At 40.0% G+C, this 25,841-nt stretch overlaps 1 protein-coding gene across 1 annotated transcript in view; it reads left to right on the top strand.

Moving 5' to 3' along the window:
* FRMPD1 (FERM and PDZ domain containing 1) overlaps positions 1-25,841 on the top strand; it is a 123,161-nt gene continuing 97,320 nt past the window's right edge. Inside the window, exons 1-3 of the mRNA XM_039857022.1 lie at positions 1-88; positions 3,279-3,387; positions 8,257-8,381. The gene's annotated coding sequence lies outside the window, so the exon portion shown is untranslated. The remainder of the gene's footprint in view (positions 89-3,278; positions 3,388-8,256; positions 8,382-25,841) is intronic.

Genomic DNA, 25,841 nt, shown 5'->3' with positions numbered 1-25,841 from the left:
TTAGGCTGTTCATTTAATAACGACTGTCTGGAGCCGGGCGCGCTACGCTGCCAAGTGCTTGAACGCCCGGACGGGGCAGTGCACACAGGTACCACCAAAAACAGTGATAATAGCTAACATTTATGGAGTAATCAGTACAGTTCTACCCTATGAATTAGATGTTGTAATCTTCATTTCCTAGAAGAGAAAATTGAAGAACAGAAATCTTTATCACAGCAACTTGCCCAAAAGTGCTTTAAAATACCTCAGGGAGAAAAATTTGAGGAAGAGAGCTGAAATGATATTAGCAAAATACTGAAAATCGCTTAAGCTAATGATTAGTACATCATTTTAATTATTCTAGTCTATCTTTTTTAAGTGTGTTTGAAATTTTTCGTGAAAAGTTAAAAAGACGAAGATGAGGAAATTTGTTCAAGATTACACAACTAGTAAATGCAGAGCAGGGTTTTATACCTAATTAAGTCTGTGAGACCCCAAAGGCAAGAGTTTTTGTTTGAACACTTTCCATATTCTTGCTGTATTCTCATTTCTTATCCTTACATTTGCCCAGTAATACAGTATATATAAAGCAAGTTCAAATCAGTTCAGCATTTTACAGATGGGAGTGATGCTTAGAACCAAGTGCACTTCTTAAAGTCATTCTGCTAGTGATGGTCAGAGGCAAGGTTCTAATGCAGATATTATAATGTCATATTGAAGTTTCTTTCCCCTGTACCCTACTGCTTCTCTGCTAATCTGTAACAGTTACTGCCTGCCTGGATAGGCATTACTGGAGTCAGAACATAGGAGTTTAACAAAACCAGATTTCCTGTTGCAGAATCATCAGAACAGTGCTGCCCCAAATTATGCATGCCAACTAGCGATATATAATTCTTAGACATGAATGAGATGACTGAACTGCTCACATAATTCAAAACCAGAATGTTACTTCTTGACTGTGCATTACATAACAACAATGGATTTTGGAAAAATTGGAATGGTAATTTACTATGGGAGCAGCTGATAACTATAAGCATTGTCATCCACCCACTTTATTGACACAATGTAAGACATTGGGACAAGAAAGGGAACTCATTTGTGTTTTCAGGCTTTAGTAACCTCTTGTATCTATAATTCATGCAGTAGAAGAGCAGAGGCAGCTTTGGAATGAGAGGGGCTGACTCCCAAGGAATAGCCTCCATCAAGCCCTTTGAGGGTATTTAGAAAGCCTGCACTGATCCTGGAAAGCAGCAGCAGCTGTGGAAACAACCTAGACAGGAAGACTGGTGACGTGGCCTCTAGATCTGTCACTGCCACTATCCAGCCATATGATGAGGGACAAGTCTCTGCAACTCTTTTTCTTTAGTTGTAAAGGAAGGAGATATGATTGAATACTCTTAAGACTCCCTTTCAGTTCTAATTATCTATGTGTTTTGAATTCTAGGATATTCTGGTCCTGAGTATATAGTAGATATCAAAATATTATCAAATGTGGTCAGATATCAAAACAGCCAGTATGTGTGTTTTCCATGGTAGGAAGAATGTAACAACAAGGCATATCTCATCCATCTGAATAGTGAGGCAAACTGGATTGGCAAGGAATGAGTTCTTATGCGATCCCAGTAACTTAGGTCTCTAATGCTGACCAAGTTTAGATAAACAGCTCTCATATAGAACTACCAATTTTTTTCTTTACTGAGATGCTTTTGAGTGTCACGTTTGTATTAACTAGAAACCAAAGAGGTGAGAAATTAGCAAAAACTATGTTTCCTGGTAAAAAGAACAGATTAGCATTTGAATTTTATTCATCCAATGCTAAAACAGCATTTGTTTAGTTGATAGGTGATAGGGTTCTAGAGTCTAGGAGGATGAACTGTTCCTGTCACAGAAATTTTCTTCCTGATGAGCTCTGTCTTCCCCTTGCATGGCTGCTCCAGTTGAAATAGAGGAAACTCATTAAAAGAGGTTAGGCTCTTTTCTTCGTCTTTGTCTTTTTTTTTTTTTTTTTTTTTGCATGTAGTCTGTGGTATTGTCCAGTTACCACCATAGGTTTAGGTAAGGCAAATTGAGAGAACATACTTCAGGAAGTTAACACGGGAGCGAGCTCTTTCATATCTTGGACTCCTCACTTTTTTCCTTATTGGAATGATGAGAGATTGGGTCTAATCTTTAAAATCACTTGCAGCTCTAAAATCCTGAAAATATGTATTCAATTTTCTTGTTCTTCCTTCATAAACTTGCACTAAAGGCTAAAAGCAAAGGATTCCCTGTGATTTGCTATGAAAGGCAAAAATAAAAAGTATGCGTGCATAATTTAATATTGATATTTGTATTACTTAGTCTGATCACAGAGGAAATGGTAGCTGATGTCATAGCCTGTCTTGTTTTTCATTTCTATCCCAGGAGTGATTTAGGAGCCATTTCCTTTGCCTCAATTTCCCAGAAAGTACTGCACACAAACAGTCGGTGTGTACAACCTTCCCATAAGTTCGATTTCCATCACTAGGGAGGAATTCATATTTGCAAGATCAGAGATTGACAGATGACTCATGACTGGGGAATAATTCCAACATATAATCACAGTAACCTTGTGGTTTCTCATTTATAGGGAGCTGTAGGCTTTGGGTATTGAATAGTTCAAACCCTTCATCTGATAGATGAGGAAACTGAGGCCCAAGGGGAAGCTAGTTAGAGGCAGAGCTACCTGGGACTAAGGTAGGTCTCAGGGCTCTCAGTTCAGCATTTTTTCCCAATCATACCCTGCTGCTTTCAATACTTGTGAATATTCTCATTGATAATCCTCCACTTAGAGGTAAGGATTGGAAGAGCAGGGTGTCATTCGACCCCAGTTTAGAAAGGACAGGGTGGGTGGCTGCTACTTGTTCACAGTCTGAGGGCAGCCCTTCTTTCCATATTCCCACACCTATTGCAAGTAGTTAATTTAGACTGTGTTATTTTCCAGCTCCACCCTCTCCTTCCTCATTCCTTCCAAGATGAGCATGGTCTGGAGTTCCAAAAAATAAACTTGCCTTTGAAGGCCACTCAGGACCCAAATGAATGCAACAAAGGTCAGGACAAAGGAAGGACACTTTGACACTCACTAAGGATTAATCTGTGCTAGATGTTAACTGGAGTCCTCACCCAGGAGATAGGCAATACTTCTAGAAAGTATTGCTTAACAAGAGGCACCTTCAGGAAGAGGAGCCTTTTGAACCTTAAAGGATGAGTAGAATTTTGATAACCTTCACCTCACTAGCATTTGCTTTCTATAACACCCTGTTCTCTGTTCTCATTTTTAGGGCTTTGTTGTCTGGAGGATTCATGAATGTTTGATCTCTCTCCAAGCAGTCTGTAAGCACCTCGAGTACAAGAAACATGCACTTTAATCCTCCAAACAACTGAGGACAGGTATTTATACATGGTAAAAAACTCAGAAAGTACTCCCTGAGTATATGAATAAACTTCAGTTTGCTAACCTTTAGATTTGAAAAATTTGTGGCTTAGGTTGAAAGGAAATTGTCCCCCAAAGTTCTACATAATATTTTTTATAGGTAGTTATTTCTCACTGTTTTTGTACAACTTGTTTTTGTTTGCCTAAATAAAAATTGTTTAAATAATTTTAGTGTATCTTAGGCAAAGTCAACAGTTGAACTTTAAAATTTACTTGCTTTATTTATAACAATATAATTATATAAAACCCATATTATACTTTTAATAACTTCTTTTTCATAAAAATACATGTTTATTTTTACAAAATTTAGAAAATAAAGAATTAAGAGGGAAAAAGAAAATAACCCCCCATAATCTCACCACCACTGTTGACATATTGGTGATATTTCTTTTAGTTTTTCTTCTTCTATCATATATGTAAATAGCCCTCTGTGTGTGTGTGTGTCTCTCTCTACCTCTCCCTCTCTCTCTCCCTCTTTTTCTCTCTACATATATATGTACGTGTATATGTATATATACACACACACACCTAGTATAATACATATTTTTTAATGGATCATGCAGTATATGCTATTTTAACTTATATTTTTCATTTAAATTATATTGACTATCTTCCTATATCTTTAAATATTCTTCCATACATCATTAATGTAGTTGTATAAGGACATACCATAATTTATTTAAATAAGCCTCTATCTTTGGGCATTTACTTTGCTTCCATATTTTCCCTATAAATAATACTCTGTAATATATAATATATAAAATAATGTATTACATATTATATATACATAATATATGTACATAATAATATATAGTATAAAATAATAATCTTTGTAACACTATCTTTGTGTAAACACAAAAACTTTTTTCAATCATTATAATTAGTATTTAAATTCAAAGTTCTCAATTTTTCCCAGTTACCCTCTTTTTTTTTTCCTGAGAGAAAAAGCACTTTTTGGCCAAGAGTGTAGGTGTCAGAACTTTGGGAACTACAAACAACGGATGGGAAATCTTGTTTCTAGAAGAGGTTTGCTTCTTTGTGCTACAAGTTATTATTTTGCAGCAAGAAAAGTAAAATATAGGCTTAAAAAAGGCTTAGTTTGCATTGACATTATTTAGAGCAGGGGTTCCCCACCACCCACCTCAGGCTGCACAGCAGGCAAGCGGCAGGCAAGCAAGCAAAGCTTCATCTGTATTTGCAGCTGCTTCCCAGCACTAGCATCACCGCCTCAGCTCCACCTCAGATCATTAGGCATTAGGTTCTCATAGGAGCACCGTCCCTGGTGCCAAAAAGGTTGGGGACTGCTGATTAGAGCACATAGTAATTACCAGCCATCACCCTGCAGAGGTTAGAGAGTTGATTTTGCTACTACTTCCATCCCACCCCGTTACAAAGAAACACTTGTATATATTATGTTTATACACCTGAGTGTAACGTCTTGCTTTGCAATAAAAACGCAGTGCCTTTAGTATAATAGGTACTTGATTAATATTTATCAAGTGAAAGAAAGAGAAAGAATTTTTTATCGATTCACGTATCACAGGTTTACCTCCTATACTGTAGAGGTGCTTTCTCACTCTATGTCAGGAGCCCTTTGAGAATGCAGGAAGTGAGCTCCATATTTCTAGCCTCTACAGCAAACAAAGGTGAGGCTACCAGTATCCATTGTCCACACCCTGTCCCAGATATTTTTAGGATGACAGACCTGCCTGATCAAACCAGTAGATACCCACAAGCATATATTTTCATCTTAGAAAAAACCCAGAGCTTCCTAAGGGTAGGAATACATTTTGTTCTTGCATATCAAAGTTGAGTTGCTACACATTGTTTGTACAAATTGTGAAAGAAGGAACATGTCAATCTTCTCATCATAAAATTTTTAGAAATCGTTTGGGGAAAATAAAGGCCAGGCCTTAATCTGTGAAACCTTATCCTAACTATTTTCTCTAGAGGGTCTGAAATGGCCTGAAAGGCCACCAAGCCCTCTCTGATGGTGGCCCCCACCTCTAACATCCCTGCTTCTGTTTGAGCATCTCCAGTGTTGGGGAGCTCACCGCTTTCCTGGGCAGTTCCATCTATCCTTGATAGGCAGCTCTTCTTGTTAGATCTGCCTCTCTATACCATATTCCCATTAGTTCCAGTTATGTCCTGCAGAATGTCAAAAGTAAGTCTGATAATTCTTCCTCATGGATGTGTAAAAGCAGCTTGAGTCTTTCCTGATGCCTGTTTCCTCCAGGCTAAAAATATTTTTTTCAAAATTTCCTTAAAAATTTCCAGCTTTTCCTTACCCAAACCTTAACTTATCTAGTTAGCAATGATGGGCTGATTTATTCTGAGCTGTCTGACCCTATACCACCCCCACTTCCCAACACACATCAAAGGGGGCATACTGCGTCCTGGCAAGGATCTCTGGGATTCAAAGCCAGAGATTATTCTTTACTCACAGATTTTTCCTGAACAAGAAGTATGTGCCTGGGTTATCTATCTCTTACCTCAGGTCTCTGACAGTGGTGGATGCAATTCCTTGAACACCCATTTTAGTTCCTGGCTTTTACACTGAGAAATGAAGGCCTGCCGTAGGAAGTACTTAGGAGAGGCATTGTGGTTGCAGCAGAAAAACCATGGGTTTTGGAGTGAAAGTTAGGTTTAAATTCTGGTTCTTCTATGAAGTTGTTTTGAGACCTTGTACAAGATGTTTAACCTTTCTGGGCTTTTGTTTCTTCATCTGTAATGGAGAGATCTAATATCTATTTCAAAGTGTTGTTTTAAGGGCTAAATAGGATAATCATGCTTAAAGTGCCTGGCTTATGGTCACATTCCAAAAATGGTAGCTACTACTAATAAGAAAAAATAATTTTTCACTGGAAAAAGTATGGCTTAGTAATATTCTAAATGGAACCAGTAATTTTTTATTACCATAGTATCTATTATCATTTGTTAGTCCTGTTTAAGTTATCTCTGGCCTCCAATTCACAGTAAATCTTTTTAAAAGAATGACTCATATCCACAGTCCTCTTGTTCTTACCTTCTATTCATTCTGCAGCCCAAGGACAGATTGGGCTTTTGGACCCACATATTCTCTGAAATGACTCTTCTAAGGGAATTCTTTATAGCCAGATCAAAGGGACTCTTGTGGGCCTCTATCCTTCTGCAGCATTTGGCACTATTGGTCACATGACCCTTTAAGGAATGCCCTCCCCTCCTAGGAGATACCACATTCTTCTGGTTTTCTTCTCTGGATGCTTCACAGCCTCCTTCCATACCTCTTCCTAGGGTCATCTCCTAAATGGTAGTGGTTCCTTCCTGGACCCTCTTCTTCTCTGTACTTATGATCAATCTAGTCTGACTTCGACTGGCAGCCTGAGACTAACGATTCACCACATATGTCTCCAACTCATATTTCTCTCCAGAAACATAACCTGTATATCCAACCCACCTCTTGACTTCATCGTCTCCTTGCATGTCCCTTAGGCACTTCATTCTCCATTTGTTCAAAGTGGAATCAATCATCTTTCCCTCCAAATCAACTTGAGCTCCTGTACTCTATATTCTAATGACTGACACCACCAGCTAGTCCCACCAGTAGCTAAAGCCAGAAATCTGAGAGTCAATCTTGATTCTTCCCTTTCTCTTAGGCTCTTATCTATAATCACCAAGTTTTATCAATTCTGTTTTCTTCATATCTCTGAAATCTATCATGTCCTTTCTATCTCCACCACTAATTTTGCTAAGGCCATCCAACAAAAAATGGTCTCTCTTCTGTCTTATGACTACTAGTGAATTTTGCACCCTGCAGTCTAAGTGATCTTTTCAAATGTAATTTTAATAATGTTGATCTCCTACATAAAATGTTTAAATTTATTTTCTGTTGCCCTCAGGAAAAAGTACAAATATTTTGGCCCTGTTTAGAAGGCCTTTAACTGATCGGGTTCCCATTTTCCTCGCTAACCTTATCCCTTTCCACTCCTCCTCCTACACCTGATACCTCTTCTTCCCTCTTCTTCTATCCTTCTCTTTTCCCTCTGAATCTCCCACCTCCATCTCTACATACTGCAACTGGCTATTTCCTGAACTCATCAAACTCTTAGCTCTTTGCACATGCTTTTCTAATGAAATAAAATTTTCCTACCTGTGTGTTGGGCTAACTCCTAATGTTATTCAGAAATCACGTTAAATGTCACCTCCTTCAAAAAGCCTCTACTAGTTTAGTTAAAAGTAATATGCTGTTGTTGGTCCTTTTGTTGTGATAAATGTACCACAGTAATATAAGATATTAACACTACAAGGAACTGGGGTGAGGGATACATGAGAACTCTCTGTACTATCGTTGCAGCTTTGCTTAAACTAGTCCAAAATAAAAAGGTCATTAAAAAAAAAAATCTTTACTAACCCTTTCGTGCCTGCTTAGCATAGACACTATAAAATGACTACGAAGTGTCAGACACTATAAATGACTTGTAGGCTCTGCTTGCTTCTCACCGTGATAGACTTGGCAGACAGGAAATGATGGATACACCTGAATACTGCATGGATCCCTACACACTGTGTGTGTTTCCAAGAGAGTCACATGACACTTGTTCCTCTGCAGGTAAAGAGTCCTGGGCCAGCTGAACCGAGTTAGTTCACTCCAGTTGAGCCTTGCAGGCTGCTGGCACATCCCAGGAGGGTGTGTCGAGCGCATGAATGCCAACTAGGGCAGAAAGCACAAGAACTGGTTGGAAGAAGAATGACACCACAGGGAGCTGAATCTCCAGTTCTGCTCTTCTAGTCCCAGCTCTTTCATTAATGAGCTATGTGACCTTGGACAAGTGTCTTCCTCTTTGTAGGCTCCAGTGTCCATATGTGTAAAATGAAGGCTTGGATTGGCTGGTCTCTAAAGTCCCTTCCAGGATTGATGCTCTGGGATTCTGCGATCAGTGTGAAGAGTGTGGACGCCAGTGGAAGGAAGCGGGTAAGTGTGCATTAGGAACATGTGGCAACCAAACCATTGGTTCCAGGTTAGCAGTAGTCTTCAGCAAAAGGAAACCAAGCTAGGGTAGAGATTTGTTTAAGTCACCCTGGGGGACAGAGACCTCTGGGGCACAAAAGCTCACCATTGTGTCTTAAGGATCTAACTCAGGTCTGTCAGAAAGGAAGCATTTCCAAGGATTGGAGTGGGAGTAGGTGGGTCACAGAGCAGTGGTAATTTTCACTTGATAATAAAATGACCACATTTGGGGAAAGTTTTGGTATTTATTGGCCAATAGTTTTGATTATTTTCTTTACACTGAAATTATCCAAAATTTAAGCATTGGAAATGATGCAAAGAGTACCGCCTGCGCCTGGAAGTTGGCTGGGACAGGCATGACAGCAAGGCAGTGTTTTTGAATGGAACTGTGAAGCGGGTGAATTGAGATTATTTGGAGTTTGAGGATGTGATCTATCAAGTCATGAAAATTCAGAATTGCCTCAGCCAAGAAAAAAAAACCCAGTTTATTTTGATGTTTGCCTACCTTAATCGGGTGGTAATGGCTTTGATAATTATATTAAAGACGACTTGGAAAGCACAGGGAAAAGAACATATTTGCCTAATTGAATAAATACAGCATAACCAACTGTTACTGGTTAATTAGATCTAATACTTGGTAGACAACTTGGGATGAGTAGAGAAGAAAATAACAATTTTTAAAAACCTTGGGGATGTTCTTTTTGTTCATGGTTCACTGGTATCAGAATTTCTGAGAGGTGCGGGAAACTCATGTCTCTGTCCTGGAAAAAAATAAAGGAAATATGTGGGCACAAGGTGTGCTCAGGGACCAGCTTCTGGCTCAGGGCGACTCCTTTCGTATCTGGTCTTTCCTCTCTGTTGACCAAGAGTTTCTTCACCTTCTTAGAAAAATACTTATGTAGTAATTCATTTATTCTCTGTGTTAGCCATGGAACCTTCTCTTAGGTCAGGTGTCTTGAATGATGAAGAAGTTTTGAAAAGGTAAATGATCCTTAACTTCTTGAAGACTTTGGATTTGAATCCTAGTGCACAAAACACCCACCAAACGTTAATGTGGAGAAGTGTCATTTTTGGCCCTTGGCATTGAAGTGGGCCAGGAACAAAGAAAAGCCCCTCCTGGGAAATGAGGGAAGCAGCCAGATGCAGGGAGAATTAAGGAAAATCAGACAAGCTTTTCTTGGAAGAGGAGCCAAAACACGAAAGTAGTAATAGTTAAATTTATTGAGTATTTACTCTATGCCAAGCATGATTCTAAATCATAATTATCATGTTCAGAATTATAATAATAATTCTCATGCCCACCCTCTGAGGCACATTCTTATTTCCACTTTCTAAACGGAAAATTCAGGTCTGGAAATGTTCAATATTCATCCAAGTTGTAGAGCCTGGATACTAACCCAGTCAGTTGGGCAGCAGAGTTGTTACTGTTAATCACTCATGCCTTGGTACATATACAACCTTTCAAGGTTGTACAACTCTCATTCTGTATCTCCAGAATTCAGCTTGGAGCTGAGAAGTTATCGGCTTTGCTGAAGTGTCCCCAAGCTGAACAGAACCAAGCAGACTCAGCCTGTGCCCAAGCCTGGTACCCGGAGTCTGTGGGAGTCTCTGTTTGGCTCAACACAGTACTTGAAAAGTGGAATGCTAGAGAAGGGGAATGCTGACAGAAGCCCAGTCTAGCCAGCTGACATGGGATCATGGGCAGAATTCTCCCCCTCACTGCACAGAAATGGGCAGGAAAATCACGGGTACTCAGGAGCCCAGAGCTGAGGGATGTGAGGAAGCAGCCTGCTCATTCCATAGCACATACTGAGTACTCACTCTATACCAGCCCCTGTGTTGGGTGCTGGCCACTGCCAGTATAGAGTCGGATTGTGCACATTCCATGCCCTGCTAGCATCGGGAAGGGCTGCCTATCTGACAAGACCCCGGAAATTGCCTTAGGACTCCAGTCCCGCTTTGTAGGGGCAGACGAGATTTATTTTAAATCCTTTTGTCTCTCTTCGTGGAGTTTTAAATATTCAGCTCACTGCCCACTAACTATATTCAGAAGATGGGTTGTATAACTTTGAGATCCCTAAATGAACTTTTTGGATCAATGACGTAGGGCCTAAGATTGTGGCAAGGCTGTGTGGACAGAACTTGCAGTAGGACTCTGCAATTAAAATGATTAGAGAGATTGTTAGATAAGAGAAAGGAAAAGGAATGAAAGAAAGACACCTGCTCTTATATTCATAAAACACTAGGACTATTTATCCCAGTAGAGAAAAGAGGGCGTTTATTCTCTGTGTTAGCCATGGAACCTTCTCTTAGGTCAGGTCTCTTGAGTGATGAAGAAATTTTGGTAGGCAAGAACTCATTTGGTATGAAAATGATGTCTGGTTTGTCTTCACAGTCCTAGTTTATGTTCGTTATGCTGGTGGCATTATTTTTATTGCCTTGTTCAACTCTAAAGCTGGTTTGGATGATAAATCTTATCATCGTGCTGCCATGGATAAAAAACACCTATATTTTTCTCGTGGGCCTCAGTACTGAATTTTAAGGCCAAAGAGATGTTGGGGTATAAATACCATTTGCTGACCTAGCCTTTTCCTCTGTTGCCACCATGCATGTATGTGGAAAAAAACCCTTTCCTTTTCCCCCTTAGCTTGGCTAGAAAAGTAAAAGGCTAAAATTTACTTTAAAAATTAATAGAAAACAAAAAGATATTTAAAATAGAAAAACAGACACAGGGTATAAATTCATTAAGTACTTGTCACACATCAACTTGACTGGCTCCATTTAGAGTTATCATTTCTTGGGTCTTTTGTTTTTCCTCCACCTGGAGTTCTGGAGCACATAGCCAGAGAGAAGCTGGGGTGGGGTACCAGTAAGGGACCATAGATGTGGGGGGCCTCAGCCCCTCACATGTCCTGCTGGACTATGGGACCCTGAGATGTTAGTCCTTGACATGTCCTCTCCTGACTCCTGCGGGGAGAAAGGGAGAAGAGTTATTTTCTCATGTGGAGGCACCCCTAGAGATCTGCTTAAAGCATAGTCACAGTGAGTGTAGCAATTATTAGAAACTTGTAAAAGAATCAATGAGAAGGAATGAAATTGGTGCTTCATGATGTTTAATTGAGCATTGCCCTGCTCATTAGCAACAATCAGTTCATGTGGCCTCATTTACAGATGGAAGGAAACAAGGATGTGGAGAAAGAGCCTTTCTTTTGTGTCCCTTCCTCTCTCTCTCTCCTCACTGGTGCATTTACCCATGTCTGAGTTGTCCTGCTGCCATTGCTAAATCCATCAAACAAGATCTGCAATTGTGGTTGACCTTAGTCATCTATTTGTTACAGACACATTTTTGGACTGTTTGAACCACTTCATCACCTCTTCCTTTTGGATACAGATGGAGATAATGAGGATTATTAATAGATAATTATTGAGCATTAGGCCTGTCATAGATGTTGAAAAGAATTACAGGGTCAAGGATTTATAGTCAAAATTCAAAGAGATGTAAAAAGAATGAGAAGCCTCAAACATTGTTTAGGTTTTGATGTTAGAAACTTATTGCTTCAAAGATCTACAAGGGTATAATAAAACCACACCAGCACTTGTTTCCATTGTTTCAACATAAAATAGCTAAAGATCACTGAATAAATTAATAACAGAGAGCAAGGGTGTGCTTTTTCAAGGAGGGTTCCTCTAAGAAGCTTGCTATTTCAGGAAGACATGGGGCATGGCTTTTGCGAATCAATGTTAAAAGAAGCCAGATGAACTTGTGTCCAGCAGCAACAATGCAGCTATTGAAATCAAGACAGAATAGTCAGTTAGTTCTCATGCTTCCTTCCATTTAAACCTCGTGTGTCACAGAGGCCACATGAATGGACTGGGAATGTCTTCCCTGTAGGGTTCTTGCTGGTATTTAATTTCTTCTGATAAACTGCTTTAGTCTCTGTTTCAAACTCTCTCTGAAACTTGAAATAAATTCTAGGTTGATTATATAAGAAACATGATATAACCTACCTGTGAAGACTGTTGAATGCATGCAAAAGCCTTCAGATTTTTAAACCTTGGGGGCTAGAGACCAGTTCCAAAGGCACTGCTATTGCTCAAGATTTTGTTTTCTTTTGCAAATCATGCCTGGGAACTGACACCAGAAACAACTTATCAATCTTAAAAGCAGCCACACTCATAACTTTATAGTATTGATAAAAATACCGACTGAGAGTATTTAAGTTTTAATAAATATCATAGTTAAAATGTAGTGAGGGCATATTGTGTGCTAAGTCCTGCACTGGGAGCTTTACATGATTTGTCTTGTTTATTCCTCTCAATAATAAGTATTGTCATTTAGACATTATTATGTTATTATTCCAATTTTACGGATGAATATTATTAAAAACCCAACTCTCTCCAGAAGTCTTGACCAGACATATAACTGTCTGTGCAACATCTCTGTTAGATATTTAATAGGCATCTCAAGTTAAAAATGTCCAAAACCCGGCTCCTAATAGTTCTCTCCTCATTCTCCTGCCTCCATCAAACTTACACCCTTTATTCTTCCTCATCCCAGTAATGACAACTCCAGCCTTCAAGTTGCTTAGGCCAAAAACCCTGGTGTCAGCTTGACTCACCTCTTTCACTTACATACCACATTTAACCTGGCCAACAAATTCTGTTGCTGCACCTTCAAACTACATCAGGATCTGACCTTCTCACTCCTCACTCCTCCACTGCTACTACCCTGGTCCAAACTACCATCCTCTCTCATCTGGATGGTTGCAGTAACCTGCTTCTGCTCTTGCCCTCTTCAAGTCTATTCTCATAACAGATTGCTCCTGTTAAAAGGCAAGATCAAAACCTTCTGTGGCTTCCCATCTGACTCAGAATGGAATTCAAAGCCCTGACAATGGCTACAAAGCCTCAGCAGGGGCTAGTTTCTTTTCTGATCTTTACCTTCAGTTCACAGACACTGAATTTTATGCAAACTTCTGAGCGTATGTGAATCCGTGCACTTTTCTGGGGAGAGCCCATGTAGCTGTCACCAGGTTCCGGAAGGACTCAAAATCTCCCTGCTGCTTAGAGGAAGCCTTTTGCTTGAAAATCCAAAGGGATTTTGGATAAGAAAGGACTTACTCAAATTATAAAATAATTTGGAGAGGATTTTTTATTTCATGAAAAGAATCACTTAAAATGTCTTCTGCCTTTACAATACAAGGAAATGGGTAAAATTAAATATACGCACCTATTTCAGTAGACTCTGTGACACAAGTGTATCAGTTCTAAGAGGAGTCCGAGTAAATCCCACTACAAGAAATTTATGTATAACGAAAAGATATTTGTGTCTCCAGCTAACAGTTCTCTTATTTCAAATATTTTCAAACCTATGTGCTTAGCTTTGGGCCTGTTGTGTGTAAAGTGTTGTATTTGGAAAGGTTTTTGACATATTTCAGTATACAGAGCTTTATGCAGAGCTTGGCATACAGCAAGCCCTTGATGTCTTTCTGCATGCCCTCGCCCCTTTACCCCTTATCCTAGAATTTTTAACATTTCACAGATCTGGTTTTAATGTGATTAAATGGGCCCAAAGTGATTCTCAAGACCAAGGAGAGAGATTAATGGTAATTGTGGATCAGCCTAGATAATGGGTTCTTGAGTCAGTGAGACCCCAGCACTACAATTCTCTCCTTCACTTGGCACCAGCATGTGTGAAAACATGCCTAGGTCCTTGTCTTCTGCCTCATTGACCATTTATAGGCCTAAAAACCGTGACCTATATCGTAGGGGTGTTATGTGGATTAACCAGTAAACTATAATTAATTGTGAAGTAAACGTTAATTATTGTTATCATCGTCTGTTCCGGTCTGGGTTTCTGCCCTGGAGAGAGAACCTGCTCAGACAGTGGCTCTCTGTGGGACTTCAGAACACACCACAAACTTAGGAGGGATGTGTCCTCCTTTGAAGTATGTTAGGAGTACTTCAAAGTATTTTAAAGTACCTGAGTTCATACTAGAGAGGTGTCCTGTTTGCAAGTGACTGCAGGGAACATGGTCACTGTCCCCAACTTCAGAAGGGCTGCCACTGGGCAGAGGATTTGGATTTGTTTTCCATGGGCCCAAAGGGCAGAACTAGGACCAGTGGGAAGGCAAATGTTAGCCCAAGAGTGGGAAGAACTTTAACATCTGAAGTAGTTCAACTATGGAACCAACTGCCTGAAAAAGCAAGGCGTTCTTCCCAGTCATGGAAAAGTTCAAGCAAAGCTAGATGACTCTTTATTTTCAAATAATTTATTGATCAATTACCTGCCTTGTGCAGGGTATTGTCCTAAGTGTTGGAGGAATCCAAACATGAACTAGGCAGGTACTGTGCTCTTAAAGCGCTTCCAGTGAAAGTGAGAGGATAAAATCCATCCAACCATCCGTCCATCCATCCAATGAATATGTACTGAGCATCTACTATGTGACAGGCACTGGGGATGCAGCAGTGAACAAAACAAAGACTTTTGTTTCTCACCGGTGGTAGATGAGATTTACAACAAGAAACCCTAAAGCATAAAGTTAACATCACCTTTTGAGAATGAAATTAAGATGAAACAAAATCATTTAGCTAATGGGGATGTAATTATAACTGAAAAAGCTTAAGTATAACAGATCATATTAAACAGTACTTTGAAAACTGTGATGACTTTTTTTGTGTAAAAAGGATGATCTGCCTGGAGACAGAGTGTCAGAAGAAAAATATTTGTGAATTTGTTCCTAGCATTATCTGAAGACAGGATAGTTGACCAGGGACTGAAGATATCAGGCTGTCATAGCTCAGTGATATTGGCCATTGAGATAATTCAGCTCATACTCTTTTAAGCCCCTCTTCCCCTTCTCCTGGCTAACTCCTACTTACCTTTGGATTTTAACTTAAATGTAAATTTCCTAGAAAAGCCTCATCTGTATTCTGACAGTACTATGTAACTCTCCTTTATGACACTTATCATAGCTGTAATTTACTAGTTGTTTCTTAGCATCTATCTTCCCCACTTAGACTGGAAGAAGCTGCATGATGGTAGAAGCCCTGTCAGTCTTATTTAGCACTGTGTCTCATTGCCTGGCACACAGAGGCATTCAATAAATATTTGTTAAATGACTGAGTAAATAAATGAAAGACTGAATGAATGTGGTGTCCCAGGAAATTTTTCCTGTAAGGGAAGAATGCTCTGAGTAGAGAGATGACTTATTTCTGGAATTCTTGGAGATTTCACTCTTATGTCAGAATTCTAATATAAGATAGAAAATGAGAGTGAACAGGAAATGAGCGATGGAACTTCAGAGACAGAGTAGCAATTATGGAAGCGGTTATAGAAGAGAGGGTACCTAACCTGAGTCTTGGATCAAAGACGGGATTTGGCATGTTGAGCTGAAGGGTAGAGGAAAAAAAAGTTATTCAAGCTAGAAATGGATAGCATGAGAAAGTATATCAACTTTGGAACTCAGAGTGTGTGTAGGGGAGGTATGAGACATAACATGGGGAAGGCAAGCTGGGATCCCAATGAGATAGGCAGGATAAAGCACTTGGACATATTTATCTGTTGGCAGGTTTTGCCATAGAGGGGATTCCTGAATTGAAAAGTGCGGGAGGTCTGTTCCAAATAGAAATGGTGTAGATAGTGACAAGGATTTGATGACTCTAGAAGGTCAGCTGGCTGTCTCCCTAAAGCCTTCACAATGGAATTTTACCACAGTGATCTCACAGGATCCATGTTCTGGTCTTTTGTCTGCCAGGCTCGGCAATCTGATTTTTCAGCACTCAAGGGTAGATATAAGCTCAAAAGGCTACTATATATAAACAGGATGCTAATTTGGTAACTTACAAGGAAAATTAGAATTGCTGAAGATAGTGAATGCTCAAATCTTATAACTAGAACATTCTAGCCCTCTAAATAGGCTGCATATGAAGTCATTTTGTAATTAGGGATCAATTTATTAACTCACAATAAGAAATATAATTGACAAAAGATTCCCAAGTCCAGTGGTTTGTGTATTAATTTTCTGTAGGTGGATCTACATGGGAAGCCAAATTAAAATCAGGTTGCTTGATAAGCTTGAAGTTAGGACAAGGGGAGATTATTAAAAGGATGTTTAGAGACATCTCACCTAGGCCTCTGTAATAGGAAGATACTTTTCACCAGAATTCCCTAGGTCACCTTCTTAACCAGATCCCATCTGCCCTGGATGGTATTAGATGGCCAATGACAAGTTTTGCTTGTCTGACCTCCTTTCCTTGCATTTACATGCTTAGCCACCCTTCTTTCTGTCTGATGCGTTCCTTTTGCTGTATTATATTTTCATCAGATTTTATCAAGTTCTCCTAGTCTGAGAACCATTCTGTTTCTTTAAGGTGACTTAGCAAATCTCTGCTGTAATCAATTATGTGTTGATGTCCTAGTTTAACTCCCAGAGGAAAATCTTATTTCTATTTCTTTCAAGATTACTCACTGATAACACTTTGCAGCCTCGAGATTCTAGGGCACCCTATGTTCCACATGACTCAGAACAATCTTATTTAACATTGTCAGAATTGCACAAACTAGATAAAACCTCAGTGATAATAATGCCTTCCATTCAATTTGTATGCTGCTTTGCAGTCACAACACATGTTCACTTCTGCTATTTTATTCCATCATTCTAAGAACCCTTGAGGTAGAGGGCAGGGATTGGAGTTGCTCATGGTCACACAGTTAATAAAAAGCAGAGACAGAGTTCAGACCTCGGGCCACTTTCTAGTATATCCCATTGCTTCGTTATGAAAGAGAAGAGAGTTTTGTTTCAAATTCCACCTACATTGAAAAGAAAAATCAAACAACACTATTGTTTAATTTATGCAGTTGAAAGTCAAGCACAGAAGTCAGGTATTGAGGCTTAGCATGAAAGCCATGATTGAGAATTCCAATATCAAAACCAGGGCCGGTTAGCAGTAGATATGCCCAATCTGTTTCTTATCTCAAGGAGGCAAAACAGTTGGGTCGGACAAACCCCTGTGGGCAGAGCTGGCAGGATCAGTAAGATCAAACACCAAATCACAGACCAGAGGCTCATTCGTAAGCCCAGAGCTGGAAAAGAGTGGACTGGTGTCCCTCAGGGATATTGCCACTAAGCTGCAGGGGAAATAGGGCTGAATGACCCCTCTCAGACTTTCTAGAATCAAAACACTCTTTCCTCTAAGCACAGTTGGATATCTGATGATACATTCTTACTCTTTACTTCCTTGCCCCAGACTTTACACAACCACCTTACTTTATGATAATGATCATTGTTGAGCACCCAGACTGTGCCAGTTTGGGACTAGATACATTATTTTGCTCATAAGAAGCCTGAAGATTGTACTGCCTCCATTCGATACCCAAGAAACTGTAACCCTTAGAGGTTAAGTAACTTGTCCAAGGTCACTCACTAATATACGATGAAAATCAGGTTTTAAAGTGAGTCTGTTTGTATGTGAAACTCAGGCTTTTCCCATTGTGCTCTGACCCTCAGCACATTTATATCAAAGAAAGAGATGTTACAATTTAGGCCTCTTTTGTCCTCCTGGTCAAAAGTAATGAGAACAAGAAACAGGAGAAATGCAGGAGAGTGTTGCATTCACTACATATTAGAGCCAGACTGCTTGGATTCAAATTCAGGCTCTGCCATCTGCCCTGTGACGTAGGGCAAGCCTTGCCCTCTCTGTACCTGATTCTTTCTTGTAAAATGAGGATAATAATAGTACTCATTTTATAGGGTTGTTGTGAGGATTAAATATGTTAATATAACTACAGTGCTTAGAAAAGTGTCTGGCACATAGTAAGTTCTCAATAAAATTAGTTGTTATTATTATAGATTAAGTTGAGGTCTTGATCTCAGTCCAGTCTTCCTTAGATTCTGGAGACACTGCAGCCTCATTAATTCCATAGTTCTAAGCCATCCCTTGAAGTGGGTTACTTTTTAGATGGGTCATCTTAACAATTTTATTGGATCATCTTAACAGATCCCTACTGATACAAATATTAGACCTCATCCAGAATTTTGGGATTACACCATGGGTGGTCCCTACAGTTTGCCTCTGCTGTACTTTCCTCCCTCTTTTCCTAGAAATGGCTGCCTAAAGTGACTGAATTTATTGGAGAGTTTCCCTATTGTGGCTCCCAGCAGCCCTCTGGCCTTCAAGTACTCCAGAGAGCCCATTCTTTGCGTATTTTGGGGCTAAGCAGGAACCCTGAGTCTTCCCAGCCTGTGATGTTCCAAATACCTGAGTTGGCAGGAAAGGGTGAGGCAGCCCCAGTCGGCTCCAGAAAGGAAACCAGGTCTGTCCACACAGACAACTTCAGACCAATTAAAATGGTGCATGAGCTAATTAAGGACTGCAAATTAGATGCCACATAAATGCCAGATAATGATGGCCTTGGGGAGGAACCTTCTATGACTTAGAGTTGGATGACTTAGGTGACAGGATTACAACAAAAAAGACAAAACTCCTGAAAGACATACATTCATACTTTCAAATGGAATCTTTAATACAGTTCAATTTTAGAAATAGTTATGAAACTTAATCAGGGCTGGGAACAGGACTGGATATTATAGGGACACAGATGGGTGACACGTAGTTCCTGACATAGGGGTGTTCTCTCTCTCTACTGCCACTTTTCACCATCACCTATAGTTCCTCTCACCTGGACTATTGCAATCACTCCCTAACTGGTCTCCCTATCTCTTATCTTTCCTCAGCCATGATCCATACAAAACAACTTTGGTCACATATCTTTCCATTCAGAATGGCTTCCCATTGTCTATACATTAAATGTAAATATCTTACCAATATTTAAAGGTCACATGGATTGGTCCAAATGAACCTTTCTAGGTTTTTCTCTAATTACACTCCTCCCCTCCACCATATCCCTTACATGCCAGCCTTATTGGTCTACTACAGTTCCCTCACACATGCTTTCTCCATTCTCTCCCCATCCTCTCTGACTCACTAGAAGGCATAGCAGGCCTTCCCTTTCCATCTCAGACTAGAGAGATCTCGCTCACCTTTCAAAGCTCATCTCCAATGCCACTTCTTTCCTAAAGCATTCCATGATGTTAGCCTCTTCTAATGGGTTGTCATCGATCCCCATGTTATCCTTCATTGCACTTGATTCGTCTTTCTCTATGTCACAGAGTTTTCCTCCTGAGAGTTCCCCAAAGAACTGGTCCTGGGGTTGGCTTTGTCATTTTCCTCTCCCACAGCATAGCTAGAACAATATTCATGTGGAATGAATGATACTGAATGGAATGCAGGAGATAAACCCAGCCCAAAGTGACTAATACAAGCCAAGATGCCACAGGGTTCTATGACAGACCTCCAAAGTGAAATAGGATTTGGGTTGGAGTGGGGATGAATATATTCCAAACAGGGAAAACCGGGAAAGGTTTCATTTTTTGATGTAAACCTTCCCTGACTTCTCTTCCTCTGTGGCATGGGTCCCCACTGTACCTGCCCTCCTCTGTGGTGGTATTCGCAGCCCAATATTTTAATTTTATGTTTATATATCTGATTTATCTACTACACTGGAAGATCCTTGAGGGTAGAGACCAAGTCTTAATCCCTGTTATATTCTTGTACCTAGCCCAGTGCTTGGCACATAGCAGGTGACTTAACAAATATTTGTGAGAGGAGGTAAAAGAGGGTGGGAGGGAGGAGGGAGGGTTTATTCATGTAGAGGTCAGGGAGAGTGGAAGCTACAGAGAAACTGAATCCAAAGAGGTACAGTCATATGTGGGGATGCCGCCATACTGTCTGGTGGATTCACTTACTATGATGAAGGTACTCAGTTACTACATACTGCTTTTTGTAGGTGCTAACACAGTAAATAAGAAAAAAAAAAACAAAAAACAAAACCCTGTGTTCTTAGATTCCTTTGTCCCCCTCTTCCTCACTCCCCTCAATCCTGGAATTGGTGCTGTGATACATTCCTCAATAGAAGTAATTAGGAGGCAGTTGGCAACTGCACTCCATCCCAACCCTGTAACAGAGGGTCATTGTGATTGCTGGAGATTTCATTCACACAAAGACCAGTCGAATGACTACTTAAAGTTAAAGTAGCCCTTTAAAAAAATCAAAGGCTTCCAGATGAAACAGAAATTCCTTTGCCCTTGCTTCTACATAAAATTAGGAATGGAACATTCATTTTTATCTGCCTCCAGGTAAGAGTACCTTAGCTTAGTAGAAGGAGCAGTGGCTCTGGCATCATTGACAGCCAGGCATAACTATCAGTTTTGCCACTTACAAGGCACACAAGTAAATGTTAGCTATGGATCACCACGATTATTTTAAAAAAAAACTTTGAGATAAGGATTCAAGAGCTTAGCAAAGTAGACGATTGTTATATGATATTTCAGAAATCCTAATAGATGTTCTGGCTGTCTGGTAGAGCAGTTTTAGAGCACTCGATATTCCTGTAAACTCCTGTTTTTATTTTATTCCATTTATATGCCTGTATTTATATGCTGCAGAAAGTATGACATGGTTATGCTGTGTCCTTAGTAATAGTTAATTTCCTTACTGGCCCTTCTTTATTCTCAGCTTGTTTCCTACTATCTCAGGCCCCATGTACTAGGAACACGTGAGAAAGCACCTTCTTCACTATAACACTTGAGAGCAATAGCTTCTCAAGAAGTTTGCAACTTGAACTTTGAAGAACTCAAATCCAAATAGACAACATTCTAATACTATGCTTGTAAGATAATTTGACATCCAATGTTTTCATCGTTGACTGTAGTTTTTTATTTTAATTTTTCTCATTTTGCTTATTATCCATTCTGGTACAGAAAGTGAAAACATTTTCTCACATGTATCTACAACGATAGCTGGAAATTTGTGGGGAGGGAAGAATGGAGTAAGAGAGAGAACAATTGATTCTTCATCATACCATTTAATAGGAAGGTGAAGAACAGAATAAACTACCAGGTAGAGAAAGGAGGAAGGAGCAGGAAAGATCTGCACTAAGGTAGACTTTCAATAATTGTTCCTGGAATACACGAATGAATTGTAACAGTGTTTGACTGAAAGTTCTCATAGAGAATCAAGACATAATAGCAATCAGATACCCAAAGTCATGGAACAGACCAGCCAGAAGAATATACAAAAAGGAATTAGCAGAAAAGTGGTTACATGACTCTTGCATTCTCTCCCACATCAAAGGTTAAAAGGTGCCACTGTTAAAAGCTTTTGAAGAGGATTTCTTTGAAGGGAGCAGCAAGTGTGATAAGATCTACTACTGGCCCCAGAGGGTAAGGGATGTGGGTGCCCACCTCACCTCACCTACAGAAACAGGACCAGTCAGAGCTTGAGCTGTGTCTCCTGCAGTTGGAGGCCTGAGGACTGGATCTGATTCTAGGTCTGAAATTAATGCAAAAAGAGCAGGGCTGGCTAATGCTTCGGCAGCAGAGCAAAGGAGGTTGCTGCTGCTTCTGGATTGGCCAACACTCCCAGAATTTGTTCAGGCAAAGAATGCTCCATGGAGCATATGGGGCCCTGAAGGAGAGAGCCAGTGTGGGGAGCACCTTAGATCCGTTTGGTAGGGAATGCATAGCTCCCCAGCTAAGGAGACGCTGGTTGAGAATTGCAGCAATTTCTAGGGCATGGGTGAAAGCTCCTGCTGAAATAGAATATTTTTGCTCAGGTTAAGGAATTCTTAAGTGAGACACCACCAGGGTTGATGGAGGGGGCAGGTCTCTGAGGAAACTCACAATACCACATAAGAGAAAGTCAGTTTTCAGACAACTGCTAGGCCTAATGAGGGTGACACCATCTTACCAGAGTCCCAATCAAACAAGCACTTTTTGCTCACCTTCCTTCTCCTCCTCTCACTTTTTGTCCAGGAGGAGTCAGGAACTCTATTTAGCAGGATGGGAGGGTAAGGAAGGGAAGAGAAGATTACAGCCTGGTTTCCCGCTTGCTGAAAGCCCACTGAATGAGGTTAGAAGTTTCTATTACTACACGGATGTGTATATTTTAATTTACTGAATTGAAACTAGTTTATAATTGTGACTTAAAGTGAAGGTAGGACTTTTGGCTACTTAGGAGTGACCACCAAAGCCTAGGGACATGTTTAAATTTATATCTGGTGGCAGGGGAAAATCTCTCCACATTCTACCCCTGATAAGGTTAAAGAACAATAGAAGCTTTTTATTATATTCCATGAATTTTGGTTATTCAACTTACTGGCTACAGACTAAATATATGAACAGATGGATAAATGAATGAATGAGTAATGATTATATTAAGATGCACTGATTCAAACTCGGGCCTTTTAAAAATTGAATTATTCTCATAACGTTTTATTACCTTCAGAAGGTATGTACTTGTAGGTGGCAGATTATTTTGTAGCTCTTAGCTATATCAACATCCTATGTTGAATTAACACCACTCTGCATGTTTCCTGTTACCTCAAAAGCTGTAGCAAGTGAAGAGTGTTAGCAATGTCTACTCGTTAGGCCCCTAACCTCCTCTTACTCTCTTACTACATGTATGACCTGCTCAAAACTTCAGCCAGCTGTTCATGAAAAAATGCTGAGAATGCATTCATACCTAGGTGTAAATGAGTTATAGAGTTGGCTATGTGCTTATTTCCAAAGACATTTTTGCTTTAACAGTAAAAATGCCTGAGTTCAAAGAAGTGATGCATTCATGATGGATTTGGGGGCATCTGCAGCAGGCAAATGTCAATAGAGATTTCTTTGGGAAGGGGCTCCCCAGGTCCCTGGGAACCATGCTTGGTATGACTCATAGCTCTGGGCACCTGAGTGGCTGTCCAGATGCATACCATACTCCAGCTGCACTTGTCTGAGATGGTGAATGTGAAATCATGTTATAAATTATAACTGTACCACACAGATGTGAGCCAGTATTATTATTATTGTTCTTTAATAGCTGCAACTGCAGACAACAGACTTGAAAGCTCTTCTTAAAAGGTTAGTTACCCACACAAATGCCCCTGCCGTTCCTCTCAAATTATCTCCTTATAACTGGAATTTCTTGAGCATCCCAAAAGGCCAGAAGCAACTCTCACACAATAAAGTGCTAAAATTAAAGGTTTAGTCCCTCCCCAGGGCATTTCTTCTTTCTCCTTGTCTACTTCCACCTGTCTAGAAGCATTTCTGCTTCAGATCCTATCAGTCCCATCTCAGAATTGAGGCAAAAACCCTTGCCTGGCCTGAGCTTTTTTGTGTGTTAGAAATGATAAGAAACAGCTGTCCTCGGATTTATGCCATCATTCCTGTTATGATTCAACCATTCAGCTTGTGGCAGCAATTGTGTATTAGATGAATGTCTTTCTAAATTCAATCACCCCAAAATAAATACATTGCAGTAGCCTCATTAAACAAAATTGGATGCAAGGAGAGGATGGGGCTGATAGGAAATGGGAAAGAAGTAGACTATTTCAAAGCTGCACACATCTGATTGCCCTTCAGAAACCTCTTCTAGGTTTGTACACCTTTAGTACATTTAGTTTTTTTTTTTTTAAGATACTTATATATACGTACCACTTTCCCCCCAGGAGACCTTTTTAAAAATATCATATGATAAAATAATATATATTCCTACTAAGATGTCATACAAAATAGGCACACATGCAGATGTGTTTATATGCAGCATCTCCCATATTTAGTATGCATTATCCAGCTTTTTCAGCTGATCATTCAAATTATTTCAAAGTCAAACCACACAATAGCCACCATGTTAGGTGCTGAGAGGATGTTAAATTGAGTTCATTCATGCATTCATTCTTCCAACATGTATTTGCCGAGACCTACTCTGTGCTATGTCCTGTGCTCATCGTTAGGGGACCACCGTGAACCAGACAGCCTTTGGCTGGGAAAGATGCTTAGAATGGGATGTGGGAGAGGATGGACACAGATAACTATACTGAGAGGTTCAACGTGCTAAGTGTCATAAAAAAAGAGATGCAAAAAGACCCAGGAGAGTTTAGAAGAGAAAGTGGTTGTTTATCTGGAAGGAAACAGAGAATCTTCAGTCAGGAGGCAACGTTTGGGCTGGATCTTGAAATCTGTGAATAATGTTAAAGTTAATACTTTTCTAGGCAAAGGGAACAGTGTAAACAAAATGAAGATCATTTTGGTAAAGGGCTGAGAACAGAGAGCACAGATGCACATAGGGAAGCTGTAGATAAGACTGGGCACACAGGTGAGAGCCCTGCATGCTGGGCTAAGGCTTTTGAACTTCATGCTATAATCACTTGGGAGCCATTGCAGGAATGATATAATCAGAATTGTGCACCAGGACATTTAATCCAGTAGCAGGCAGGGGATAGAATTGATTGGAGGTGGGAGACTTTAGAGATGGGAGTCCATTTAGAAAATCATCACAAAAGTTCAGGCCAGGAATAAACAAGGGCCCCAGGTAGAATTGTGGCAAATAAGCACTGGAGAAACAAATATTAATTATTAAAAGGGAAAAACCAACAACTTTGTGACTGTGGGTGTTTTAGGCTCACTGTGCTCCTCTGGGGATTAGACTTATTTTTCCTGGTTAGGGCTATGTGAGAGAGAGGCTTGTATGGCTCAGTTTCCAGGAGGGAAACAGAATCTGAGGTGGTTCAAAAGATGGTAATAAAGACACTATTTGTAGAGGTGTGGGTGGGGTTAAGGGAACCAGGAAGGGTTGGTAAGTAAGGTCCTCAGAGATTAGGTGTTAGCACTCCTAAGGGTCAAGGGGAGGAAATAGTATTACCAGTTTCCAATGAGAGCTGGAGCCATGGAGGTGCTGTGGTCTAGGAAGGCCAGTCAAGGGAGCAGACTCTTACTTTTCTCCATTGCTGCCCTTTGGTGTGCTGGTTCCTTTCATTTGTCACACTTAACTGAAAAGTTGACTAAGTCATGCAATTATAAGGTCGGACTTCTTCTGGCGCAGAGCAGGGGGAAACGTGAGTAGAAATGCATATGAGGGAACAAATGGAGAATAATCAATACACAGTGCTAAATGGTGCCATATATTTGATGGTATTTAGTGTCTTGGAGCTTCTTAAATCCTAGAGATTTCAATATGATAGTTTCCAATATGATAGTTAGCACACGCTTGATAATAAAAGCTAGTGATAACATCTAAATAACGAAAGGTGAAGGCCAGGCTTAGGCACATAAGTTAACCATTAAATTTCAATTTATCCATTGGACAATATTAATTCCTGCTGTGCCTACTTTGTAAGGTAATTCTGAAAATAAAGTGAGATTAACAGTTGTAAAACTGTTTTCTAAATTAACTTTTGGCATAAATCACTAGAAAGATGTGAAGGATTGTTACTGTCCTCTTGTATCGTGCCTCTTTAGTTTAGATCTCCACCCCACCAGCACAGTGTCTGGCCCAGAGGGCTGCTCAATCTACGTTTGCAGTATTGAATTAACTTGAATT

The sequence above is a fragment of the Pteropus medius genome, unplaced genomic scaffold (genome assembly GCF_902729225.1).
Source record: "Pteropus medius unplaced genomic scaffold, Ma_sr-lr_union100, whole genome shotgun sequence".
NCBI classification, from domain to species: Eukaryota; Metazoa; Chordata; class Mammalia; order Chiroptera; family Pteropodidae; genus Pteropus; species Pteropus medius.
The sequence above is the reverse complement of the archived record's forward strand: the minus strand, read 5'-3'. Positions and strand labels throughout refer to the sequence as shown.